At 45.0% G+C, this 15,276-nt stretch overlaps 1 protein-coding gene across 3 annotated transcripts in view; it reads left to right on the top strand.

The window, feature by feature from the left end:
* Positions 1-1,358: 1,358 nt before the first annotated feature.
* NEK6 (NIMA related kinase 6) overlaps positions 1,359-15,276 on the top strand; it is a 61,723-nt gene continuing 47,805 nt past the window's right edge. For 2 of the 3 annotated variants that reach the window (XM_030506749.1, XM_030506750.1), the window contains exon 1: positions 1,359-1,602. The gene's annotated coding sequence lies outside the window, so the exon portion shown is untranslated. Of the gene's footprint in view, positions 1,603-12,969; positions 13,237-15,276 lie in introns of those variants that run through there. The other variant, XM_030506751.1, reaches the window with a different exon arrangement.

Here is a 15,276-nt window from a genome sequence, read left to right on the forward strand (position 1 = left end):
TTGAACCAAGATGTCTTTGGTAGCATGTTGTAGATGTAGGTGATGCAGTGATGGAGAGAGGAGACGTAGCAGCCAAGCGTTACACTGCACATGGCTGCATTGCCCTGGAAGTTGTACATTGTACATCCCTGGTTGCACAGGATGCAGAATGGGACCTTTCCCCACAGCTCCCAGGGAGTGTAACTAACAAGTACTCCTGTTGGGAAGGTGTCATGGTGTCCGACTGTTCTCCAGACAGCCGAATGCAGCAGCAGGACACTGGGGGGAATTTGGGAAACAGGAGAAGGCCAAGGCAGGGGACAAACAAGATGGAACTGCCAGTCATGGCCAAAGAGCATGGCTCCCCAACTGTGGGACTTTACACATGGGGACCCCCATGGTGCTAATCCTAAACACCAGGCACCTGGTGTCAGGAATAACATCAGGTGCCTGGTGTTAGTCCTAATGAACCTCAAACCTAGCAAGCAGGTCCCCTCCTCGTGCCTGCCCTTCCCACCCCAGCTGAGGTGGCAGCTCATCAGCTCCACACTGCTGGTCTGCCGCAGTTCACCTCGTCTTGCTCAGAGACTGGTTCTTCATCCCAAAGTAAGTACCATTTTTAACTGGCTCAGGGCTGAATAGAAGTGGAGTTATGTTGGCATTGCTTGTTCTATTTGCTGAGCTGCACTGAGTCCTGCTGGCATTACCATTTTCTGCTATGGCAGCGCTGGCAGTTTCCCAGTCACACCAGCAAACACCTTCGGATGGCGTCGGGCTTTGGTGGACGGAAGCTGATAAAGTTCGAGCAATCACGTTTCCCACCATGTGCTGCTCCCGCCCGCCTTTCGCCCAGTTTACACCATTGGTGAGACTTCCTAGTTCCGTTTTTACTTATTGTGAGGTTTGCTTTCAGGTTTTTGGTATCTTGTAAGAAATCCTGTCGATTTCCAAGTTAAAATTCAACTTAACCATACTAACATTGGTCCTCATCTGCAAAACGCGCCAATTTGTGAACTAAGGCTTTTTTGTTGGGAATGCTGCGCATGGGCCCGCCGAGACCTTTATTCCTGTAAACCCACGGAGGTGTTTCACTGCGGGCACACGGCCGCGTAGCGCCTGGGCTCTACCGGGGGTGTGGGACCCGAGCACCGCACCGCGCGTCCTCCCTTGCCGCCCTCCTGCACGGGCAGCGCGGGACCGAAGCGGAGGAGGCGGCGGCGGCCGCTTCCCCGAGCGCGGGCGGGAGTTGCTCAACCCGAGCCCGCGAGGCTCCGGGAAACCCCTTGGGGCGGGTGCTCCGGGCGCGGGGACTCCGCCGTGTCGCGGCGGGGCGGTCGCTCGCTCGGGGCCCCGCGCGGCACCGCCCCCCCCCCCCCCTTGCGCGCTCCCGGCACGCCCGGCCTGCGTGGCAGCCGGCGGGGCGCGCGCCCGAGCGGCGGCAGGCGGCGGCGCGTGCGCTGGGGGCGGCGAGCGCGCGCGGCGAAGTTGCGTGTGGGACGCGGCGCCGCTCGCTCGGTCGCTGCGGGGCTGCGGGGGCCGCGGCCGCCTGAACCTCCCCCTTCCGCCCCGCTCCTCCTTCCGCGACGGGTCACCGGCGCTTCTCCACCGCCTCGCCGGCCGCAGGTGAGCACCGCAGGGCCTCGCCGCCGCCGAGGGGCCGCGTTGTGCCGGGGGTGTAACCGCCGCGGGCCCTTCTGCGCCGCGCGGCCCCTCAGGCGGTCCGGCCGCGCCTCCGCCGGCTTCCCCCGGGCCGCGCTGAAGGGGGCAAAGGAGGGTGCGGGATGCCGGGGCCGCGGAGGCCCGCGCGGGGTCCGGGCCGCGGCGCCTCGTGGCCTGCCTTCCGCCTCACCGGGGCTGCCGCGGCAGCGAGGCCGACACGTGCCCGGGCGGGAGGGGGAACGGACGGGAACGGAGGGGGTCGGCTCCTGCGGGAGGTGGCGTCCGGCAGCGCTGCGATGCGAGCGGAGTTAGAACTGTTGTAAAAGCAGGAATGTTTGCGCGGTTTGGTGTCACTGTGGAGCTCTCTGGAGGGGTTTTGGTATGTTTTAACACTAAAAGCAGCAGTGTAGCACGCACACGTGCCCGGCGGAGGGGTCCTCTCCGAGCTTCGCTGCTCGCCGGGGAGCTCGGCGTGGGCTGTGAGTCCGTCTGCCTCATCTCTGGGGGAACCGGGTGCTCCTGCGGCTGGCGGAGGGAGCCCCCCGAGACCCTCCCGAGGGGCTTCCCCCTGCGGCCTCCTGAGCCGGCAGCTCCGGGCCTGCCCCGACCCCGCTGCGAGGGGAGCGGACCTGTCTGGGGATGCTCCCTCAAACGACAGGAACTCGGAGAAAACCAGCGCTTCAGGGATTACCACGTTGCTTTGGAGAGAGCACATGTTAGAGCTGAACTATGAAATACCTTCTTTTTTTTTTTTCTTTCTTTCTTTCCCCCCCCCCCCAACGTGTTATTCCCTCCGAAGTGTGATTTATGCCTGTTTAGAGCAATGGTGGATTTCTGAGCTCCATCTGTTTGTCTGTCTGTTCGCACACGCAGGGTATTTCTGCCAACGGTGATTGCCGATGGCATTATTGCAGTGTAAGTAGTTTGATAGGAAATATTGTAGCAATTAGAAGTCCAGTGATGCAAGTTCCTGATGCGTTATGACTGTCTCACTGTCATTTCTGTGTCTTCTTTAAAAGTTCGTTTTTGTGAATCACTGTAAGCAACCGTTGCACTTCTGCAGCGTTTGTACGGGTTTTACATTTTGAGACATCTCTTGACATTGAGTCAAACTCTTTTCCACTGTTATTTTTTCCCTGTCGACAGTCTTTGTGACAGTCATCTTTTAAGCAGCAATGGGGAGTGGGGGGGAAGGAACCTCTTTTTGATAAGTGTTGCTGCCCCTGTTTGCTGTGGCTCTGCCTTAGAGACCTAAAAAAGTGGGGGCTGTGAGGAATTTCTCTTCCGATGGAAAAAGAGCATCTTCTGTGGGAAGTGAGATTTCTAGACGGAGTGTGAGTGACTGCTGTCACCCCAAAGGAATTGCACAACAGAACCAACCTTTTGGTTTCTTAACACCTGTGACCTATAAAACACTTGTTTGGTTTTCCCGCCTTTCTCTGGAATTCTGTTTCTTGATGAGTACATACTTTATGAGACAGGACAGACACGTAATTTGAACACTAGTTTTAATAGACCTTTTCAAATGCCTCAGCGTTCATTTTGTAGGGAGAAAAATGAAGGTGAAGATGAATTACTTGGATCCCAAATCCACACAGGGAAACAAATTTTTTTTTGTAGCACTTTGTAGCATTCCATGGTCCTACCCGAGAGCTTTCACGTGAGTGTAGAACACTTAAATGTACATAGAAAAATATTGAGCCTACGCTGGCTTTTCTTGTGCCTCGTAGGGATCAAGGCTGTGCCGGGGAAGGTAGTGGGAGATCCTGAAGTTTCTCTTTCAGCATGCTTTTTGGCTTTATTCAGACCTACCTGTTGCATACTGAACAAGCGACTAGTGGCTGTTTACTCAGAGTAAAAGGAGTCACTTTCTTCTGTGGTGATGGGAGCCAGAAGTACCTGTGTGGGTTTTTCTCCTGCTTTGCCTCTGCTTTCTTAGCTGTGAAATGGGGGATAGTTACCAGCAAGTGTCCACCTCCTGCACACCTTCTAAATGCGTAGAAGACAAATTAGTGGGTGTACTTTAACATCTCTTCCTACTTTATGTGGTGCCAAATAGATTTAACCTCAAGGCTATGACAAATGTATAGACAACAAACAATGTGCACTACAGGCTAGACCGTGCGAACTGGAGGAGCCAGTAAGTGGGGCAGGGGGTGTAAACCAAATGTACTCATTCTGAATTTAAAGCAAGAAAATGGACAGTATGTTCTGGAGGAGCAGAGGAAGTACTAGGGGAAGATTTAAAAAATGAGATGATGAAAGTGGGCGTCCGTGTGACCTATGGGGTTTGACTTTTGCTCTCTCCTAAATGAAGCCTAGTTGGGATACAGTCCTTACAGGAAGTGAGTTTAATAACCCAACTTGTGGTTTGGGTTTTCTCATTTTAATTTGCTTTTCTCAGATGTTCTTGTTATAGAAGAGGTTGGTTGTGATGATCTCCAGCAAATGAGAAAAATAAGCACACAGAACCTCATTTTAGAAGTTGGGATCATCTTTACCATTAAATGAACATGTTTTTAATTGCAACCTCCTCAGTCTTATTACAATTCGACACTCACCTAGATGCACAGTGGCCATGATGCTCTGTGTGGTTAGAGAATTGGGAGTAAGGAAGTCATGAAGAGCCATGCTACCTGTGACACACGCTTCTGTATTTGTCCTGTAAACTCACTTAACCAGTTTGGTTTATCTTCCATGGGAATGATGGTGACTAATTCATTGTACACCTATCCAAGTGTTTGGCTGGGTTGTTTGTAGGAAGTTACATATTTGTCTTTGCATACAGTGTAAATGCAAGATGCAAGAAAAACTCTCTTGCAGTATCGAAAGCAAACATGCAATTTTCCTGTAGCTGAAATATAATTCCCAGTCGTCTTGATACTGTTTGGCACTGAAGGCCCAGAAAATGTGATTTTGACGAGAAGACGGTGACCCACTCTGCTGGCTCGACAGCAGAGGAGGCTCATGTGTGTTTGTGACACATGGACTGGACAAAACGGCCTTTCCTAAATAAAATCCTGTGGAAGTTAAAGTTTGTCTAAAATGGACAGAGTTAATAAATACTGTGTCCGGTTCAAGGCAGGGTCCTTGAGAATCCTTTCTTCTGTTACTAAGTCCTGTTAAATGCTGTTTGTTATATTCACCCTTCCCTTTGTAAAGCTTTTAGTACAAGCACATGCAAGTGCTCAGCAAGTTCTTTGTGCTTTTTCTGAGTACTTTTCAAAGTGCCTTAGAAGATAAGTATGGTTTATCTGAAAGCTAAGGATAACAGAATTGGGAAGATTTGGCATGTCTTATGCACAGTCCCTGCATGGCTGAGCTACCATCAAACAGCTTGGTGCTACCAACCATTATGTTCTCTGTTCTGCTGTGCCAGGGGTGGCATTCTGGATAGTGGTGTAAAACTAAGGAACCAAAAAAGGAGGGGAAAAAACCCAAACCAAAGTTGGATTAAATAAAAGGATTGAACCACTTTACTCTTTGTGGCAGCTGAAAGGGCAAGTTGTGTTTTCCTTGGCTGTGTTTTTGCCCAGAGGGGAACTGAGCCACGGAGGGACGGAAGGACTGTTGCAGTGGAGGGGCTAGGATGTGCACTGAGGAAAGCATGTTGGACCCTTCTGGCCTCATGCTTTTAATGGAGCAGTGGTCTGATGGCTGCAGAGCATGTTGGATGTGATGTAATAGGTCTCTTCACTTCTGAATTCCATGTTTCACTGTAGAGCTCTGTCTCTAAGATTAGTAGGAGGGGAAAACAAAGAATAGTATGTAGGAGATAGAAGGTGGTGTTGAAACTGAGAGATAATGTTGGCCCTGGCAGTATCTTCCTTTCTGAAGAAAAAAACAGAAGCCAAAAAATTTGCATGCAAAATCTAGATTTAAGGCTGACCTTAAAATTACAGCATATTTTTTTCCCGGCAAGTCGAAGTTGCTGCAGTATGTGTGAATTACACAGAAAATGAAATGGTATAAAACACTTGTTTAAAAATTTCTCACAGGTTTGGGGGTGTGTGGAGATCTATGTCTGCTTTTAAAGCCAGTTGGAAGCTGCAAGGCTGTAGTTGGCTGCCGTGTAGGACAGGGAGAAGCGAGGTTCTGTGTGTGTGCAGTCCTAGAGCTGGTGAGCTAGATTTTGCTTAAAAGCAGCAAGCCACGGGGAGTTATTTTTAATAGTGGTTTGAATGCAGAAGTTTGTAAAGCTGACAAATCTTTTAATGGATAGATGCATCTTTTTCTATCTTGGCTTATTTTTATATGCATATTGGATTGGATCAAGATTACTGCACGTTCTAACCTGTGCTAAGTATTTAAACATCTGGACTTGCTGTAAATGCCATTGTTGTTCATGTGTGAGGAGTCTTTTGGATTGCTTTTTAACGTTTAAAAGTATTTCAGAAAAAAATGTTTTTCTTCAATTCCAACAGTAAATTTGGCTTCCTGTGTTCAGTCAGATGATAGAGTTTATCCATGGCATGGTGAAATAAATTGCAAATAACTTTATGGTGTAGTACGATTAACAAAATTACATTTCTAAAGTGTTTACTTCAGCTTGGTGCTACTTTAAGTGTCTGCTATCATAGATTCCAGGCAGTGAACAGCTGTCTGTCGCAGATGGGAGAGGAAAAAAACCTTCCCCTTAGCTGCTTACTTCTAAAAAGGTTTCCATATAAAACCAGTAGTAATGTAATACAACCTTTTAGTCAAATTTGAGTTTCCTGTTACATGTTTAAGTGAAGCGACAGCAGACTCTTATCTGTTTGAAACCAAATAGTGTAAGTGAAGGAGACTCTAGGAATTTTGTACTTGAAACTGTTCTTGAAAGCTCACAAATGCTTGTTTAGCAGTCGGAATGCATTATTTATTATATCTCAGGAAAAACAAGCAACAACCCCCCCACCCTCAAACAACTACCCCCCCCTTGCAGATAGTTTGAGTTACTACTTTAGTCTGCTCTTTCAGTAAGGTGAAGTGGTATTGTCTGTCCTGTTCTTGTACTGTGTTTTACACAACAAAATCAAGTAGATTAGAGACTGTTAAGAAAGCATGTAGCAAATCCATATTTTTAATACGAGCCAAGTGCAATGAAGTCCAAAAAAGAGCCAACGTGAAAGGAGTTCTGATTTTTGTTGGAGTTGAGTGTTTCCTGCTGAGATCTCAAGATGGCAGAAATGGTTTGTGCACAGAACTACCCGATTTTGGTTTTAGATTGTAAATGGATATGCTGTTTTATTGCTGTATGAGCTAGTACACCATGGCAATTATAAAGCCTATTAAAATAGTTTCTACATGTCCGATGACAAAATGCAGGAGATGGTTAAGATTGTTCTTTTGAAATTAAAAAGTTGCTGCTGCTGGCATAGAGCTTTTCCCCTTATGGTTGTTTCCTTGATATCTTTATTTTTTCCCCCCTCCTTTTTTTTTTTTTTTTTTTTTAAGCAGATATATTACAACCCCAAGGCATTTCTTAAAGGTTTTGTGTTTACTTGCTTTGAGTAACTCAGGTCTCCAGTTCTGGACCTCAGTCTTTATATGTGCTTCACATGATGAATCAAAGTAGGTGCCAAGCCAGGCCCTGCCTTAGGACAGACCTCGGGTACCAACTCTAACAGATCAGTACATTTGCTTTTGAGGAAGGCAATTTATTTTGTCATTTTATCAAAATGTTGAGTGGTTTTGGTTGTGATTTCAAGAAGTTCTCATTCTGAAGCTGTTCTGGTTTTTCTGTCAGGAGCTGGCAGGTGGTCCATGCACGTTTCGGTTCACCATGTCTTTAAAATGTGGCTGCACCTCTGAATTGATTTATCGCAATATGATATGTAACATGCTGCTTTTTTTTTAAATTCAGTGGGTGGGTGGTTTGTGTAACATCAGTTGGAAGTTGTCTGGAAATGTTGTTTTTCCAAGCATGGAGATGCTGCTGAGGCTGTTCCAGAATCCCTTTTGGAAATAGGCCTTCTAGTTAGGGGAAGGACATGGCTCCAATCTCATGTTGCTGGTGGCAAAACAATGTGTGGGAGTGCTCATTTCAGGCAATGCTAGTTTGATGATCTTAAGCCTCTTATAAAGCAGCCTAAATGAGGAATCAAGGGTAATAAATCCAAGTGTGGCAATGCTAGAGACAAGGGCAGAGATTCCCCTTTGTGGAGGGAGGGGGGTGATAACGTTTTGTGCTGCCTCAGCTATGTACAAGATGAACGGCTGTCAACAGCCTGGCTGGTGCATCCCCAGATACGCATTTCAGCATCGCCCAGAGACAGCTGAGGGACCTTCCTGGGGAGGTCTCAGTGTCTCATTTCAGCGCAGCATCCCACCTTTTGGGCCCAAAACATCCTTTGGTATTTGATCTGGGTGGGATTCCCCAGGACTGTTTCTGCTGTCCATATCAGGGACACTTTCACCATCCTCCTCGTCAATGCACTATGTCCAAGTGAATCATACTCACCTCACCTAGTGCGTTAGTGGTCAAAAACCAAACTGATAAGGGCTGTGACCCTGTGCCCAGCCCAGCCTGCTGACGGAGCAGGTGTTGCTCCACACCCTGGGGAGGATTTGCAAGTCTTTCCTTTTGCAGAGTTCAGTGACAGATCCTGTTCTTCAGTTACTTTTGTTGTTGGGTCGTTGAGAAGCCCACTTGCTGCAAGGCGGGAAAGATCCACCAGCCTGTTGAAAACTCATGGCGTGCATGAAACTGAGCTTTAAGTCCACGCTGACAGGGAAAATGGGTGCTGGATAGTTGGGGTTGTTCCCTCCAAGATCTGATGTGCTGGGAGGTAGCACAGCACAAGCTGTTGAGTCCATGCTCGGTGCTCAGTTGAGGCAGCCACTGTCTACTGGTTCAGGTGGTGCAGGATAGATAATATAGGTTCCAGTATTTCTTTGCTTAGAACCAACTGTCCTCTCTTACATGGGAGAATAACTTTTTTCTTAACCTAATGATTTTTGAACTGTGGAATTGGAGATCAAAATCACTGCAGATGGTGTGATAATGGGGGAATGTTGACCTACAGGATGGGTTGCAACTTCACAGTACATTCAATACAATTCCTTTCAGGAATTTCAGTTTTAAGTCTCTGTCCTGCTCTTAACCTTGTGGACAGTTGTCTCTGCTGGCCTGAAAAGGAATGTGCTTTTTTGTTGGAACATTTTGTTTCTTGCTTAGGGAGACTTTGAAGGTCAAGCCTGTCTTGGAGAGTTTGTGATGGGTTCTGATTCTTTGGGCATACATACACCATTACGGTGAGGAGATGGGGAGAAAAGCTGTGGATATATTAAGATTCCTTTCCTCCAAGAGTAAAGACTCAGGATAGAATAGATACCAACAAACATGGACACAAAAATTCCCTCCTCTTTCATTCATGGAAGTTCTGCTTTCATTCTTCCATGTTGTCAGTATTTCATTAGCTCTTCTGTCAGAGCTGTGCAAAATGAGAAGTCTCGGAAACATTTAACTGGAACAAAATAACCCCCTAAACAAGCTTGAAAAGGTTTTAAAAAATATATGAGTCTATTCCAAAGAAGCAAGTAAGTCACAACTCAGTGTCTCTGCTACCCTTTAATCAGTTGGGAAACCTAAGTGGTGACTTTCAGCTGTCACTGTATTAAGAGCCAGTGCTGCCTTTTGTGGCAGTCTGTATATACTGAACTCAGTACTATGTAGTAAATATTCTTGCTGTGTTTTCATAATCATTCTACTTAGAGTAAGCGCTTCTTGGGTGGGTATTACAAATCTGTTAATCTTTATGGTATTTATAGGGTAATTTTTAACTCTCTCGAGCCCCTTACTTCCTCGTGGGTCAATTACTCAATTTGTAACGTTATGTCAGTTGTAAGAACTTTACCATTCAAGGGTAAACAATGTTGGGTATGGTTCCTTACCTGTGTTTGCTCTTAGTTCTTTGTATATTAAGGTATGCAATAACTTACTCTGTGACTTATTTATTGGGATTTCTTTTAGTCTCCCGGGTTTGCATCATAGTCACTTTGAAGTGACTGATGACTTATTTGGGCTTTGGTGCTTCATCACGAATGCGGGGCGAGGGAAAGCTTGCAGCAGTTCTCACTGAAGGAAAGGCTGTTAATCAACTTGCAACTACTTAAGTCAAAACTGCTGCAAATAGTGTTTAAATATTCTTGATTGTCTAGAGGTGAAACTGATGACTGTAAGTCAAATACTTTGTTGTGTTGTGAGCACACAACCCTCCAAGGGAGGATTTGACCCTCTAGTGGGGAGAGGTGGCTGACTTGAGTTTTATGTTCTCACTGTAGTTGTCCATCTTAAAGCGGAAACCTGCTCTGACTCCCTGGGGTTTCAGTTGGCCTATGGAAGAGAATGAAGTCATCTCCCAGCAGTGGAGTTTTTCTTCCTGAAATTGCCTTTCTTGTTGCTCATTTATCACATTACCACAGCACCGCAACCTCATGGTGGTGATCCTTGTGGAGCAATGGGGCATGCCCTCTTTCCATAGCATTTTACCCATTGAGAAGAAGTTTGGAGCTGTAGGGTGGGAGAGAGGTATGCGTAGTCAAGAAGATTGCTGGTGACATGGCAACTCTGGGTTTGGGAAGGATCTGTCATTGCTCAAGTGGCCAGGAGCTCTTGGAAATAGCAGGATGGTAGGAAATTTTCTGGGAAGCCTGAGGTAGATAAGGCCAGAGATGCTTAACAGTCTAGTGCTGCAGTCTCTTCCTTCTGTTACCTGTGAATGCTGAAGTGTGAAACTTATGCTGCAAAAGCACGTTTCAACATCTGTGATGGCTTTTTGAGGATCTAATAAGTCCCTGAAGGAGCCCAGTTCCAGTTGTACTTTTCTTTCTTCCCAGGGGTAAACCCTGATACATTCCCATGGGCAAACAGACCTTGTAGCATTTAGAGTATAACGTGCTGTACATTGTCACTCTCAATGAAGTGTGTATTGTTTCCAAAGATTCAACCAGGGTTTACTCAGAGCTGCTTGTTTTGTAAGCACATCGCACTATGTGTGATGTTTGTTTTCTGTTTGTGGGATGTTTGTTCTTGCTTTTCCATAAATCCCTTCAATATTCTGTGTATTTATGGATTAGAAAAATGTCAAAGGGGTAGTGAAGGAAAGGAGCTTTATTTTCAGAAGAGGAAAGTCAAATGTTTACTGCCTCAGCATCATCTAGTCTGTCAATAACAAGGCAATGAAAACCAGCATCTCAGCACTGCTTGAGCCATCCTTTCCTAGTCACCTTGTCCAGATCCGGGCACACCTTTTTGTTTTTTGGAGTATTTGGTTTTACATTTTGCTAAAGGCAGCTCCATAGGGGAGCTTTGTGCTGGTGTCTTCTCTCCCACTCAGCATGGCCATAGCATGGCTCCCTGAGGTGCCCCCCTGCCTTTTGGCAGCTTTATTTCAGAGTTCGTGGGACTAGCAGGAGAACCTGGCAGTGTCTGTGCTCTGGCTGGTGTGTGGGAAGTTGGTCAGCTGGAAAAGCTTAACAGAAAGTGAAGCCTGGGTTGGCAGATGAGCGTGTTGTATCTGTTTTTAAAGAACCTGTTTGCATCTGGTGCTCCAAAGGAAGTTCAAGTTTGAAATGAATCATTCATCATGAGTCTTATCAGGCTTTGCTGAAGTCACATGCTGTCTTTCTTATTATCCATCGGAAATTGGGGGCAGCTGAGTGCCAGCTTGCTCATTGTTTTGGTGGCATAGATGGCACTAATGAATTTGATAAAAGCAGCTAGATAATGTGGGGAATATAGTTTCCCTTTGGAAACGATTTCTAATTTGTTATACAGGATTACATATAAATTTCTATCTACTCTTAAGTCATGAGGCAGCAGTAATAACCAGGGTGGCTTTTGTTCATGCATGCAGTGTGGCATTAATTCCCCTCTGGGCTCCATTGCTGTTGTCCATAGTTTTTCCTTCATGCAGTTACCATAGCATGAGATACTGGTGCTTGCAAGTATGTGGTTGTACACTTTGCTGGGAGCACGTGGCAGGTTCTTCCATAGACCAACTATCATTTCACTAAGAAGGCTTTTGGCTTGGTTTAAACTGTAAGCTCTTCAGGGAGCGAGTTATCATGCAGTGGAGCTGGGGTTACCAGCTGTGCTGAAGCAATTCCCCCTGCCACCTCCCATGTTTTAAATGTCAGGTTTGACCTCTCAAACTGGTTGGTGTAGTCCTGCCTCTGCCTCCCTACACCAAGGGTTCGCGTTTCTGGGGCTTGGATACAACTCTGTCGTGCCTTGGTTCCGTCTGAAGTTGTCTGTCAGCCAATTGGTAGATGGTGCAAATTCATTAATAAATATGTTCTGTTTATTGAAGTATCTTATTTTTCTTCTGTGTGTTCCCCTTTTCCACACATTTACTCTTTTAAAACAACGCAGCTCTTGATGGTAGTGTGGGAACTCTGTCCGCTCAGAGGAATGTGTGCTACTGAAATGGCTTTGTTGTTTTTATAGAAACCTTGCCCACACACTCCTTTTGCTTTCCAAATACCTACAAATCCCTGCAGGATCCTGCTGACATCACTGTGGTGACCCACATTTATTTTGTGATCCTGTCTAGGGGTTAGAGCAGAGTGTGGAGTCAGGACAGGCCTGTTTTGACTCCATCTTTGACTCCAGTCAAGTCTGGATGCTTAATACAGCAATTCATTCATTTCCAAATAAATTGCTACATCACTATTGAGTTATATTTTCCTCCTAGCTCTTGAAGCTGCTTGGTTTTACATTAGGTCAGTTTGATCCTTTGCTGTCACTGCTCTTTCGTGTTGATTTTTCTGGTTTTGCTCTCGCTTTGCTGCTTCCCTGGTCTGGGATAGCTGTGCATGGATTTTGCTGGACTTAAAATGATTTCTATTGATGAGTAGTAGTGTGTTATTCACAGGTATTAATAAGGTGTCAACGTAATTTGCATTAATATTACTAAAACATGTTGTATCTTATTTTGAAATACTGTAAATATTTGTGTTTCTTTTCTGAAACAAACCTTTGTGTTTGTGCAAGTATCTGGTGGTAAACAGTTGTCTTTGAATGCTGATGAACTGGTCCGTGGTAGATATTTTCAGCTGTGTTCTGCATAATTACTCTCAAAAACTGGTAATTTGAGATGGTTGGAAAATTACATTTTACTTAGTTCATGGATTGCTGAAAGCTAAATTGCATCCTGTGCCTCAGCTGGACTTTTTTGTTTCTTTCTTTTAATTGCATTAGCACTTTAACCCTAAGTACTTCTCGTCATGGCTGTGGCTGATGGGAAGGTATCTGGTGGCGGATGGAACAGATGCTGCATTTTGAAAACATAATGTAAAGCCTTTGCAGACGTCTGTTAACTCTTTGTTTTCATGCTCTCTGGCACAAGTGCTTTTTTTATTAATATGTGAAGGACTGTGTAGTATCTGCAAAACTACTGTGAGATGGACCTCAGTTTTAGGGGGGAGGAGAGACTGGGGCAGGGCAAGTCTTCTCCACTCTGCCAGTCTTTTGTACCCATATTGTGAGAAACTGCTTAGTCTCTCATCAGAATATTGCTGTGGAGCTGGGAATGTTTGAAAGGCATTGTGTGGTGTAGAGCAGAGATTTCTCAGACAGGAAACTGGAAGTGAAACTATGGAGCTGTTGTTTTGGTAAGTAAAGTATAATCTTTCTGCTCCCTCAAATAGACAAATTTGTGTTCTAACAGCACAGTATTAGTGTGAGATCCATGCGGTGTCTTGGCAGCCAGGGGAGGTTGGGAAAGAAATGCGGGGTGGGCAGGATAGATTTTTGTTTGCATGAGTGAGCTTATGGGTTTTAATAATCGGATATGATGAGTTTATGTTTCAATATTGAAGCTTATTAGAATAATAGAAAACTGTTTCATAGAGGGCAGAATGTAGTGTGAAATGTGACTTGTCTCTTGCACAGAGCTTGTGCATTTAGTTATAATTTTCTTGAAAGGTTAGTTCCCAGTTTCTCTTCAGAACATTCTGTGCAGGCCTTTCTGTAGGGGGGGGGGAATTGGACCCAATTTAAATAGACAAGTCTTGTGAATCCTGAAAGAATTTGGGCATTTAGCCCAGGAAGGGGAAGAGTTTTCTCAAGAACTTCATTAACCCTGTCTGTCATCAGAATAAGTAATAAAAGTAGCTATGCAGACTTTATAAAGAACAGGGGTTGTTTGTTGTACCCCATAGCCTTGATTTGCAAGACACTCTTGAATGAGTTGTCTTCTTTAAGGAAAACTGTGCCCATGTGGGAAAGGAGATGGAGATGTGTCACATACAGTGATATAGAAGTGTGGATATGAGCTAAAGAGATACAGTAATTCTTGGAATACTGATGCCATTAGTTCCAGATACTCAGGAACGTGTAAGGAAGCAGATTATTTAGTGTAGATGAAACACGTTATAGGAATATTGATAATACAGTCTTATTTAGCTTATTTTGAGGCTGAAGAAATACCAACCTATTTCTAATGTAACTATTTTCGTAAGTAGAAAAATGTTAAGTCTTTTTACATGAGGAAGAGTTTCTGCTTCCTTTTGGCCATTACTTGCAGGATCCAGATGCTGCACAAATTCTTGCTGCAATGTGAGCATTTGGCTGCTTGGAAGCTTTGCATAGGGTTTTATGAGGTGGCTTTGAAGTTGCCTTTGGATTTGAATCATATGAGCCTTTAGGTTGGCTGGGCTGTGTAATTCTCGGCATCATTTCCTCTTGCTTATGATTATGAGAAATGTAAATACTTCAAGCTGTTGTTCTGATGTTTTGAAGTTGGGTGAACATATATCTATTTATATAGATACAGATATCCATATATTCCTCTGTTCCTTTTCCCTGTATTTGAGACAGATATGTTGGCTGTGAAGGCTCACATTAGTGGCTGTAGAGACAAACTGCATGAACTGAGCGGTTACAGCAGGTTTTGTGCATTCCGAGCCCATCAGACACAGGCTTGCTCTTTTTCTTTGGCCTGCCTAAGCTTTCCTTAACCATTTGAGACATTCCAGCAATATTTCAGAAGTATCTTTGTGAGGTTTGCTTATTTTTGGTCAGGTGCTTGGAAGTGTGCTAATAAAAAGCTATTTATTAGTGCTAATGGTGGTTTTTCCAATCACACATGTATTTATAAAAGCTTTGTTAGGATTTAAGGTTGTAAGTTTGTTAAGCTTTCTGAGAACAGGCCAGGCTGAACAGTTCCCACATGGGGGGTTTGGGGCTGTAGCAGCAGAACTGACTTATTTTTTTTCATACTTTTGCATGTTATTTCTGTTTTTGCCTTACTGGCTTAAGATTTGCCTGTGCTCTTGTTTGAGATGGCTGGTTGCTAAAGCTGTCTCAGTGGGAGCAAGCTGTGGAAGTAGTTTAAATTCTTAGTTGTGTGGGGTAGAAACTTATTTTAGGGATTGGTTTCAATTGGATCTTTTCACCATAGTTAGGGAACAATCAGTCTTCTCTATTACTTGATTTTTTGCTCTTTTTTTTACAAGGGCTCTTCAGATGTTGGTTGAGAGTGGAAACTTGTATTTCACATGTAGATTGTCAACTTGCTGGTAGTAAAGAAAGTTTGCTTACTTATGGGCAAATGGCTGGCTGTTCCCTTGATGGGTGAAGGAGATGGTACAGCCAGCAGGGTAATGAAGTTGACATTACTGGTACAGACAGCACACATTTCATAGCTGTAT

Source organism: Strigops habroptila, chromosome 15 (genome assembly GCF_004027225.2).
Source record: "Strigops habroptila isolate Jane chromosome 15, bStrHab1.2.pri, whole genome shotgun sequence".
Lineage (NCBI taxonomy): Eukaryota > Metazoa > Chordata > Aves > Psittaciformes > Psittacidae > Strigops > Strigops habroptila.